This window comes from Protopterus annectens, chromosome 3.part1 (genome assembly GCF_019279795.1).
Source record: "Protopterus annectens isolate FY-2018-M chromosome 3.part1, PAN1.0, whole genome shotgun sequence".
NCBI classification, from domain to species: Eukaryota; Metazoa; Chordata; order Ceratodontiformes; family Protopteridae; genus Protopterus; species Protopterus annectens.
Genome location: NC_056732.1, coordinates 1,459,105,387 through 1,459,117,690, shown reverse-complemented (window position 1 = coordinate 1,459,117,690; position 12,304 = coordinate 1,459,105,387). Strand labels below are relative to the sequence as shown.

The 12,304-nt window shown below is 34.8% G+C and overlaps 1 protein-coding gene across 2 annotated transcripts in view; it reads left to right on the top strand.

Moving 5' to 3' along the window:
• Positions 1-12,019: 12,019 nt before the first annotated feature.
• STEAP2 (STEAP2 metalloreductase) overlaps positions 12,020-12,304 on the top strand; it is a 266,317-nt gene continuing 266,032 nt past the window's right edge. Inside the window, exon 1 of one of the 2 annotated variants that reach the window (XM_044067531.1) lies at positions 12,020-12,192. The gene's annotated coding sequence lies outside the window, so the exon portion shown is untranslated. Of the gene's footprint in view, positions 12,193-12,247; positions 12,270-12,304 lie in introns of those variants that run through there. The other variant, XM_044067532.1, reaches the window with a different exon arrangement.

The window sequence follows — 12,304 nt, the reverse complement described above, 5'->3', positions numbered from 1 at the left end:
ACAACTTATATTTTTCTTCAATAAATGCCAGCAATATTTTAATATATTATGTGATAATTTAGATGTCAGGAGAATATAACCCCAAGAAATATTTTGGTTATGTAATTTGTTCTGCTAGTGCTATTTTTGGCTAGCTGCAACATGTTAAGGATGGTGCAGTGGTGCAGCGGTTTGCATTGTCATCTCACAGCAAGAGGTTCTCTGGTTCAAGTCTTGGCTGGGCTGCCTTCTGTGTGGAGTCTACATGTTCTCCCTGTGTTCATGTGGATTTTCTCCCTGTGTTCTGGTTTCCTCCCATGTTACAAAGGCATGAGTCTGGAGCATTTCTCCTCGGACCTCCCCTGAAAATTGGTTTGTTCCAAGTCGGACTTTCCCAGTTAACAAATGTTAAAAAAAATGTAACTCTGCCAAATAAGTGCTTTGCATTTATGTCATCAAAAAACAAATCAAAAAGCAAAGTTATCAACAAGAACTCAGCAAGTAATGTTGTTGTGTCTTTCGGCTTTTCCTGGTTAGGGATCACAGAGTGGAACTCCAGTCCGCTAATGATTGGCAGTAGATTTTTACGTGCCAAGTTGCCAGCCCATGTGAAGCATGAGACATCGTTTTAGTAGAATAACATTAAGCCTAATTAATAATGTGTAGAATCTTGAAAGTTAACAATTATTGAGAAACCTCTAAGATCTAGTATGAGTTGTATGATTATATATAACTGCTGGCTTCCTGAAACACAGCGTAAGAAAAACTCATTCCTGTGCTGTAACTGTAATACCTGATGATCCTTCCTAGCTGTGTAAACAGGCAGCCTCTCTCTCTCTCTCATGTTCGCACACTACTTCATCCATCTGAGTTCTGTTCATATTGTAGCTTCTGTCTTCTTGTGTTCACAGTTGTCATGTTAGATATATAATAAGTTGTAATAAGTAATTCATTTCACACTGAAGACACGTTAGGTAAATATGTAGCAACGCTGTTTCAGGAAGGAGCCCAGTCTTGTTTGAGTAAAATACACTATGCACTGCCTTCCTGTTCTATATGCATGTGCTGTGGAAATATTCTGATGCTAAAACATGAAAAATCTTTATGAAGTCAGCAGGGCATGAGCTAGCTTAAAGGTTCAATATCATTCTCATGTCATGCGGGTTAATGAGAATTAAACTAAATGACACTATGTTTATTAATGGCTGTGTCCAAAACAAGCTTAAGGATAAGCAAGCACCACCATGAGGCTTAATCACTAGTCAAAAAAATCTTTTCCCAGTGAGTGGAAACAAAAATCATAAAGCTGCAGGGAAACATTGATGATAAGCACTTTTCACCTGAACAATGAGTTGCTTCAGTATTTAAAAGTATCAGATCACTGTCATAATTTATGTATAGACGTGTGTGTGAGTGCCTGTTCATTTCTACATGCAGGCATGAAGATGCATGTGAGTTTGCATTTGTGTGATATCCAGAGCTTAATCGTGCTTTAGAATGATATCTGAGTAGGCAGTGTCCTAAACTTGATAATGCAAGTAATAAAAATGAATGTGTAAATGAATGAATGAATTTGAAAACTCAGAAAACTTGATCTCCATTGCCAAAATCTTTCAAAGGCTCCCTACTGCAGTTCTGGGACTTGTAAGTGCAAGTTGCAGAATTACAAAACAGAAGTACAAAAATATGGCAACAGCAAATGTTCAATGTCATTGTCCTCCTTTGATTTTTTTTTTTGCAGAATGGCCAAGCCCCCTTGCAGGCTCCACATGACAGGCATAACCTGTATAACTCTGATCATACACACACACACACACACACACACACACACACACACACACACACACACACTCTCTCTCTCTGGTAACCTTACCCTGAGTAGTGATCGGCCTCTTCTGTTCCTCATGTTGCTATTGCCGCCATTAATCCTGGCTCCGTTTCAGGACTCACTGTATCCCCGCCTGCTGCCGCCATTAATCCTGGCTCTGTGGGCTTGCTGTATCCATTCCCTGGCCCTCTTCTGTCTGTTCCCCATGCTGCTGCTGCCATTAATCCCGGCTCCGTCCACCTCTTCTGTTTTTCAGCTTCGCGGCTTGCAATTCCCGCTTTTAACTTAACCGCTAGCCAGCCGGAATTGATGATGCAAGCTCCTTGAGCTCAATTCTGACTGGCTGGTAGCCTGAAGGCGCTGATGTCATTGCGCACGTGATGATGTCAGCTCCGACAGCGGGATATTTTAAAAATTTAGAAAACCAAAAGAAAAAAAATCAGAAATGAAGGCTTGCCACTCAGGAATCATGGCAACCCTTCATTTGGACCCCAAAACTTGGTAAAAACCAAGTAATTCAGAATGGTTGGGAGGTCTGTTAGCAGGTGAAACTTCTCAATGCTCATTCTTGAATTGCTAGGGCATGCTCATGTAATTATGTATGTCCTTATACCATGTTTACCTTTCCTAAACTTAGTGCAGATTGTGGTATACAGTAAATTTCCTCAGGCTCAAACCCTGTACCTTTGTTACAGGAAACAAGGGCCTGAATCTTTTACACATGAGTTTGGTGCATTTGCAAGGAATTTTAAGCTTCCGTACATTTTCAAGGAATTGTGAGGTTCAAGGAAGGACAGGTTTGCTGCTGCTCATGTTATGTCTGTTTTCAATTTCAGCTGTTTTATTTAGCAAATGGTCATAACGTGACAGGTAGCATACTTGCTTTTCGATGCAGAATGATGTGGGTACTATGTTCACACCATGTAGATGGAATGATGATACTGTGTTGTACTTTAAGGGGGGGTGCTGCAGTCCTTCAGTTTGTTCTCCTTTGGATGAGATGCCTAGTAGCTATGAACTTATTGTTGGTTTGCCATCCATTCCCTGTATAATACTACCAGCTTACCATTTTTTACTGTAACTTAGGCAATTTATTCTTCAAGGACAGCAGGTACTGAATTTGTAGATGAAACACAAATATAAATATGTTTGCTAGCAGCAAACTCTTCATTAGTTACAGATCTATTTAATGTGCAATTATTCATTTGAGCTTTACTTCTGCAGAGATTGTGTATATTGACTGGTATTGCTGGATGTAATGACAGAAGTTTGAGTGGCCTGTGTTTGAAATATTCTGAAATGGGCAGTTTTGTCATTATTAGGTCATTGCTTACTGGAAAAATGTTAAAAACTACAAATTTAAAACACAATCAAGTGGTGCTGTATTATACAAAGAATATAGCTTAATACAATCAGAAACCTGAAAAAGAAATCAAAGAACAAATGCATGTATGCATTGTCCTGAAAATGTGTGCAAGGGGTTTATTCTTTGAATGTGGGTTTCAATACCATTTCAATGAATGTAAGTTTCAATGGCAGAGAAGTTTACTGTTAAAGCAAAGTCTGTTTTCACTGTGACACGGTATTGTTTTGCTTAGCAAATATCTATCAGTGTTTGCATTATAAAATTTTGAATAAAAGTTTTATGTTAAATCCAAATACCTGTATTCATTTGTAGAAGTAAAGAAGAAAATAGTATGCACACTGAGAGGTTTGAACAGTGTTTATGGTAACTAGGGAGAAATAGCTAAGTAATGGGGCACTAGAATGGCTGGGGTGGTGTGTGTGTGTGTGTGTGTGTGTGTGTGTGTGTGTGTGTGTGTGTGTGTGTGTGTGTGTGTGTGTGTGTGTGTCTGTAGAGATTCCAATCCATTACCCTGCCTAGGGCCTCATTTAACCATGATCTGGCTCTGAAGTAAATGCTTTGTTTCTTCCTCTTGCATGCATCCATGTGTCCATGCGTCTGTGCATGAAACTGTAGTACAGAATTGGAGGAAACTCAGAAAAAACTGCAGACAAAACCAGAGAAAACTGCAGTCATTTTTAAAATTAACAGCAGCTTTCTAGTTGCACAGTAGTGCAATGCAGTACAGAGTTTTGCAGTGGAAAAGTTTTTTTTTTCTATTGTTTAATTGAACCCAGCAAACTAGATGAATCATAGCACGTGAATTGGCTGGGTATTGTGGATGACTGGACTAATGGTAAGCATTTTTTTTATGTGAATATAACCAGATTTTCTTTCTTATTTTTGGAGAGCGGGAGGGGGAGTGGTGGCTAGGCTAGTGTGTGTGTGTGTGTGTGTGTGTGTGTGTGTGTGTGTGTGTGTGTGTGTGTGTGCCTGTGTGTGTTTGCATTTACCTGCATATTTTAAAGTTTGGCTTGTGTGTGTGTGTGTGTGTGTGTGTGTGTGTGTGTGTGTGTGTGTGTGTGTGTGTGTGTGTGTGCACGCGCATTTATTTAAATATTTTTAAGTTGGATATTTATGTTCTTTTTTTTTTCATTGTACTCTTCCTCCCTCTTTTTGTTTTGTTTGTGTGGGGTATCTAGCTGGGCTGTGTATTCAACTAATGTGCCCTTTCATTTTATTAACTTAAATTATGTCATGTATGTCATTAATGCTGACAAGTGAATATTTCTGTTAACAAATTGGAATATTTTTAGTCTTTTAGGGGGGAGTTGGCTAGCTATGCTGTTGATGAGCACAACTTATCCTTTTCACTTGGTTAGTTTAAATTTGACCCTTAAGGTGCATTTGTGTGAATAAATCTGAATATGTATGCTTTTTTTGGGGGGATGCAGTAACTTTGTCATTTTCATATTATTTTAAAGGCTGGCTAGTGTGCATTTCTGTGAAATTGAATTTTCTTGGGTGGGGGTCACTAGCTATGTTATGGGAACTTATCCTTTTCATTTGCTCAGCTTAAAGTGTGGTATTAGGGGCTAGCTAGTGCACATTTGTGCAAAATAAATTGGAATATTTATGTTTTTTCTTCTTGGGAGTGGGTGGCTAGGTGTGTTGTTGATGAAATAACTGGTGCTCAGTTTAAAGATGGGCATTGATGGCTAGTATGCATTTGTATGAAATAAATTGGAATATTGCATGAAATACATTTGAAATTTTCCCCAATTTTACAGAATGTTTTTGTATTTGCTTAATATGTTTGGTCTGCAAGTGATCTTATATTGTTTGCTTAGTTTATAGTCTGCCTTTACATGACTAGTGTGCTTTTGCATGAAATATGCTGCAGTCTTTACTCTCACTCCCTGGGTGCTGTATTTGTAAAACCAAGTTGAAATTGCTCCAGAGTTTGCAGAATGTCCCTAAGTTTGCTTCATCTTGATCTGTTCCTAATAGAAGTTGGGGTCAACTGTCCACATGTTACCAAATTCTAAACTATTGGATCAATCTTAGGGATGTGTTGTCAGTGCTCCAAAGGAGAGAATAATACATTCTTGACATTTAGCTTTACTCAATGAATCTGGCACAGGTCATTTGAATGGAGCAAGACTTTCTGAAGAATGAGCCTTTTGGGGATTTGATCATTGTTCGCAGCTTGCTCCTTGCTGGCCATTACTTTGTTTCATTGTTCCATTTCACAATTATTACTAAAAGCAATTGTCACTGAGGAGGAGGTGTTAGAAAAAAAATCTCTGTGTGTGGGGGTGATAAAAAAAATTCTACTACGGGTGTCAAATATGCTAGGTACACAACTGTGCCCACCAGCAGGATTTAACTAAGTCAAGGCCACTATGCCACTGGTAAAACATTTAATGAAATTAAGAAGCCTGCTACTTGATAAAGCACTGTCACTAGCAAAAGAGATAACCTGTGAAATGTAAAAGATAAGCATACCTCTCAAATGTCCAGATTTTAGCAGAATATCCAGATTTTTGCATCAATATTTTGCTGTTTTTCATAAAAGTTTGGATTTTCCGACAAATCTGTTGGATGATTGGAGGGCTGAAATTAGTAAATAATGTCATACATTTGAGTTTCAGACTTCATATACTTTCGAAAATACATTTCAATGCATGCCCTGTTATTCTATCCATATTTTTGGAACTTTAAACCCCCATTATCTCAGGCGTTGTCCAGATTTCTTAGACTGAGAGATTGAGAGGTATGAAGGTAAGTAGTGGTAGGGTTACCACCTATCTCCCTTTGGGCAGTTGTGTCCTGTAAAAAAAATGGCAAAAGTCCTGAGATTTTAGGACACAAAACATTCCATAAGTTTTCTCTAATAGTTGCATAAAACAGTTATTTTGTATCTGAAACACATAAATGTTATATGAAGTAGCATAGGCAACTCAAATGCTACAATGATTAGCTTTTATTTTGGCAAAAAGTGAAGTTCTGTCCTTTGCACTGTTCATGGGTACATTTTGTCCTTCAAAATCTCAAGTATCTACTAAAAATATCCCATTTTGGGCATGTAAAAAGTGGTAATCCTTAGGATTTTTCATCCAAAGAATTACTTCTACTACTACCCTTCTGGTTTATTAAGATTCCTGTAGTAGCTTTTGTTATTTTGACTAATATGCAATTAAAATATTTAAACAAGATAACTTCTTTTGGTTAGGGCCTCCCTGTGACTGCATGGAACAAATTACTGTCTACGCTGCTTAGATATACAATGCAAACACTCAAAAGTGTCTGACCTCTTCGTCAAAAATCTGTGCAATGAGATCAAGTTCAGAGCTACTACTTCAGTTAAAAGATCAAGAAAGGATCACTGAAAATATGTAAATATGAGATTTCACTGTTTTAAAGTTTGGCAAAAAGTGTAGTTGAGAATATATAAAATTTACTAATTTGTAATTGCAAAGAAAATGCAAAGTTAACCACACTCTAGTATACTAGATCATTCAGTTACACTTCACTATGGTTTAGTAGTTTTTTCTATATTAATGGATTATGCTATACAGAGTCACTTATAGCCTGAATATAAAGTCTAACACATCACACATCTTGAAATAATTAAAATATACCTCTAGCTCCTATCCTTTATGAGATGACAAAACAAGGCAATACAATTACATCAGCCAGGACCTAATTAATTCTTAGGAAAAATGCAGTTTTCACCAATAGTCATACTGTAGTGACAGAAGACTGAATAACATAGAATACAGGTTGGTGCAGATTGCAGTACAAAGTATCTCATAAATTGATGACATACTGATTACATATATAACAACATACTGACCTGACCAACATGTTGCCCTCATTATATGGAAGACTTTATACATGGTCCACCTCATAAGTAAAGATATTTTATTCATGAAACAAGTGATCATAATACCCTAGTGGCCTCCTATGAACCTATAGCTGAACTATATTACATTACATTACATACTATGCACTTTTATTTTTATTTATTTATTTTTATTTTTACACCCATAAATAAACACTGCACCTGAATTATTAAACTTAAAATTGACAATGTAGAATAGTGATAGCTTACTAATTTATATCAAAAAATAGTAGCTACCATACATTGACTTAAATAGTTGTCATTTCACGTTATAATTATTTATTGTCAGATACCCTAAAAGGTTTTTCTCTTTACATAGATTTCTTACTATAAATATTGTTTTTCTCTTTCCTCTCTTTCTTTCACTCCTTTATTCTTATATCTGTCTCACTTCTTTAAAAATTATATTAATTTCAATAGTAGAAAGTTACCACTAGATGATATGGATAGGCAGATTTGTGGCTTATATGGAGAACATATAAAACCAGGAACACTAGGTTCCATGAATAGAGGTTTTAATGTACATATTGTTGAAAATTGCAAGTTTATTATAGAAATTGTGTCCACAACAAATAACATTTTAAATTATCTGAAAAATATCACAGAAAATCATTCTAATAACTTATTTAACATACAATATATCAATCGATGTTAACTTATAAACTCTTGTCCCTAAGTGTAAATGGGTTAAATAATCCTACAAATAGAGCTAGTGTTGTGTCTTTCGGCTTTTCCCGGTTAGGGGTCGCCACAGCAAAACTCCGGTCCGCTAATGATTGGTAGCTGATTTTTACATGTCGAGTTACCAGCCCTGATGCACAACCTTCAACAAAGGTACGCGCATTCATGCATGTCCCCCACGCAGAAGATGCTTTAGCTGAGAATCGAACCAGACAGTGTCTTATTGTGAGGCAACAACGCTACCGCAGCACCACCACCGTGATAGATCTAGTGTAAACAAATATATTTCCTTGCATAAAGCAGATATATTTTTTTCTCCAGAAAACACACCTAATACCACAAGACTTAAATAAATTATTACTAAAGAAGTATGTAACATTGATTAGTTCCCAATTTAAACATAAAAGAAGGGGTGTCTTAATTCTTTAGAAAAAAGGCTTACAATTACCTGAGATTACTCTCATTAATTCCTATCAGATTCCCAGAATTGGTACAAAACAGTGAAGAAATATTTAGACACCATTACTTTACACTCCAGAGGAGAAATAATTTTTACATGTGATGTTAAATGCATTCTATCTCCAGATGAAACAACAAACTCTAAATGCTTTAAAGTTTCTTCTGTTGCAAAACATTTAATCAACTATATCAACTCAAGAATCTTGAGAGATACTTATGACATAAAATTACCTTGCTCTCTAAAATTCTCATATTGCTCATATAGATTTTGTACACAGACTAATATTGATCAAATATTAGTAACCAACTCCTTAGTATCAAAAGTAGAATATGTATCAGTAATATCCTGCCCCCTATCTGACCATAATGCTATTACTTTAAATATAACTCTTCATACAGAGGCCCTGAACTTTTGGCAGGGAATTCCAATATTTATTATAAAAATAAAAGGCTTTCAAGACTGGATTTTGACTGAAATAAATAATTTTATAGAAATAAATAATAATGGAGAGGTATCAGACATGATTTTATGGGGCACTTTAAAAGTTGTCCTTTATGGAAAAATTAAGAGCTGGTACCTATTAAAAAGAAAAGAATGTGATAAAAGGTTAATTCATATACAAAATGAAATTGATAACCTAAAACATAATTTTATACCAAATGATAAAAAAATTAGACAACATAAATTAAATAAAGAACATCAAGAAATCCTACGGCAAAAATATCTATAAATCTGAAGAAAATAAAGTAACATTCATATTCTGTTAACCCCAAAAATCTTACATAAAATAGCAATAAGATCAAAATATCTAAATGAGAAAAATCATATAAAAGAAATCATACATATAGAAAACAAGAAAAAATAAAAGTATCTGACATAAAAAATACTACTTTGCTTTAAGAAACATTACAAAAATATAAACAGTACTAAACCAATTACAAATAATAAAATCCTAGAATTTTTTTTAAAAGATAACATCTCAAAAAAATTATCCAATGAAAAGATTGCCAAAATTGATAAAGCCTTTACCTTCAAGGAATTAAGATCAAGTAAAGAATCTAAAAATAATAAAGTGCCAGGGTTAGATGGCCTGATTCCTGAAGTATATACATTTTTTCCAGACATATTAAAAATCTTGCTAAATACATTCCACAAAGTATTTATTTATTTGTTTATTTAACATTTGTTTACTGGGAAAGTCCGACTTGGAACAAGCCAATTTTCAGCGGAGGCCGGGGGAGAAGTGCTGCAGAGACACATGTCTTTGTAACGTGGGAGAAACTGGACCACCCAGAGGAAACCCACAAGAATGCAGGGAGGACATGCAGACTCCACACAAAAGGTATCCCAGCCAAGAATCGAACCAGAGAACGTCTTGCTGTGAGGTGACAGTGCTAAAGTAAAGAATACATTAAACATTCCACCATCATGGAAATATGCTCTCGTTTCTCCTATACTAAAGCCTAACAAAGAACCCACTTCTTGCTCTTCGTATAGACCTATTTCCCTTCTAAACATAGATTATAAGATTTTCATGGCTATTCTTGCAAAGAGACTAAACATTATCCTTAATGAATTGATAGACAATGACCAGACAGGTTTTATAATAAATAGAAAAGTTCAGGATAACTTAGTAAGACTTATCTCTTTAACAGCTATAGCAAACAAAAAGAAAAATGAATTGACTATAAAAAGTTTTGATACTGACAAATCATTTGACTCTCTTAGCTGGCCACATCTACTTAAAGTATTGCAACGATATAACTTTTCCCTAGCTTTTTTGAAGTTAATTAAAAAGCTTTATGAAAATTATATTTCCTTTGTAAAGATTGGCACTTTTTTATTTTCCTCCTTCAAAATTTTGAAAGGTACAAAACAAGGCTGCCCATTATCTCCTTTAGTGTTTGCTTTGGCCATAGAACCTTTTGCAAATCATATCAGAAAAAATAGCAACATCAAAGGTTATAAACTTAATAATGAACTATCACCCAAAATCCATTTATTGGGTGACGATCTATTACTAATGGGGATATTGAAACCTCAGTAGGCCACCTAGCTAGTGCTATACATCTATTTGAAAGTTTATCAGGTCTAAAATTCAATCATAACAAAACTCAAACACTTCTAATAAACAAGAAAGTTAACACTAAGTTGACAACTTACAAGCATTTTAACTGGGACACTACAAATATTAAATATTTAGGTTTATATTTTTAATTTAATCTTGAAACAATCACAGTCAATTATCAATACCTAATTCATGCAATTACTAGCTTAACTGATAAGTGGAACAAACCATTCTTTACCTTTGAAGACAGATTAACACTAATTAAAATGATATTACTACCTAAAATTCTTTTTATAAGTCAGTTTTTAATTATCCCCCACTTAAAAAATATTAAAACAATTAATGATATTTTATTAAAATGTCTTTGGTACCCTAAGAAACCCAAGATATTCTTACAGAGACATACAGCAAGTTGGGAAGAAGGAGGTATTGGGTTCCTTAACATTGATTTATATATTAAAACTGTCATTACCAATGTATTATTGTTATGGTTCAATACTTCATATACTTCTTACTGGAAGGTAATACATGAATTTAATCTATTAAATAACAACAGAGCATTACTTGAACCAATTGCTCAAATAAACAGGAATATTTTTATATGGTCGATAAAAAAAATATATGCAGGAAGATAAGCAAAAACTAAAATCCTGTTCTCTCATTAATTAGATATTGCAAAATTGTAAAAGACCAATATCTGTCTATAAACAAAATATATTCAGCTGACTCCTTAATTGCTAGATTTGGATTACAAAGTAGCAATTGGTTAGATATCCAATCTTGTAGGGCATTTTTTTTATAACAAAACTGTATTATCATTAGAAATGCACACTGAAAATACACTTAAAATACTAAACATAATGTATAATGTTATAAATAATACCCTAAAAGGCACCTCATTTATATCCATGACATACAAAATCATTAGATCTAACTTTACATTTAGAGATGCCACTTATTGGAACTATTCTACAAAAATAAACTGGGGGGGATTTACTACCAGTAACAAAAAACTTTATTTAAAGTCAGGAGGAAAACAACAGCTTCTCCCTACAGGAGAATCTATACTTGGAAGTTCCTGCATAGGTGTTGTTTGACACTTCACAGAATTGCAAAAATATATAAGAGGAATGACACCAATTGTTTGAGATGTAAAACAACAGATGCAGATTGTCATCATATGATTGTCACTTGTGAAAGGGTATCCTCATTTTGGAATGAATTTAGAAATTTCTGTAAAGCCTTATGGACTGATAATTGTTACATATCTGGCACTCTCATCTTGTTTAATGTACCAGTTCCAAAAGTTATACCTAAATCAAATGCAATTGCAAGGAAAACTGTAACCAAGAACTGGAAATCAGAATATTCTCTCATTTAATGATGAATTTCTTTATCTAGCCAACATCTATATGTAATAAAGAAATATTTACCATAAAGGTGAAAACAAAAAAATCAAACACATAAAAATAATTGCTTCGGAAAAATTGCAATCGTTACTGGAGAAATATTGAATGATTTCCATATTGCATATGTGTATATAACTATTTTGTTGTGCACTGTGTATATAGTTTGTTATTGTTACGAATGTAAATAACTGTTGTGTTGGCTCATTGTTCTCGTTAAAAAATAATAAAAATATTTTTTGAGAAAAAAATCTGTACAATGGAATACCTGTATTGCCGGGTGCACTAAGGCGCATGCCTATAAAAAGAACGCATGCGCATTTTGGCTAAGTGGCTTGACCGCTTGCCTTTTTTTAAGATCGACTTCTCTGGTACTGTGGGGACGTGCTTCCCTCCTTGTATTGGCTGAATATCCATCACAAAAGAAGAGGAGCGAGGCCAGAGGAAGGCGGTTGTTCAATGTGAGGAGTAACCTATAAATGCAAGCAGCTTGAGTAATAAATAGTAGTGCAAGGAAGGTAAGAATATAGCAAGCACTCCTTTACATCCCAAATTGTATAGGATGATTCGGAGAATTCTGTAGGATCACGCGCAGGTAACAACTCTATCTCTATGGAGGTCATACGCTGG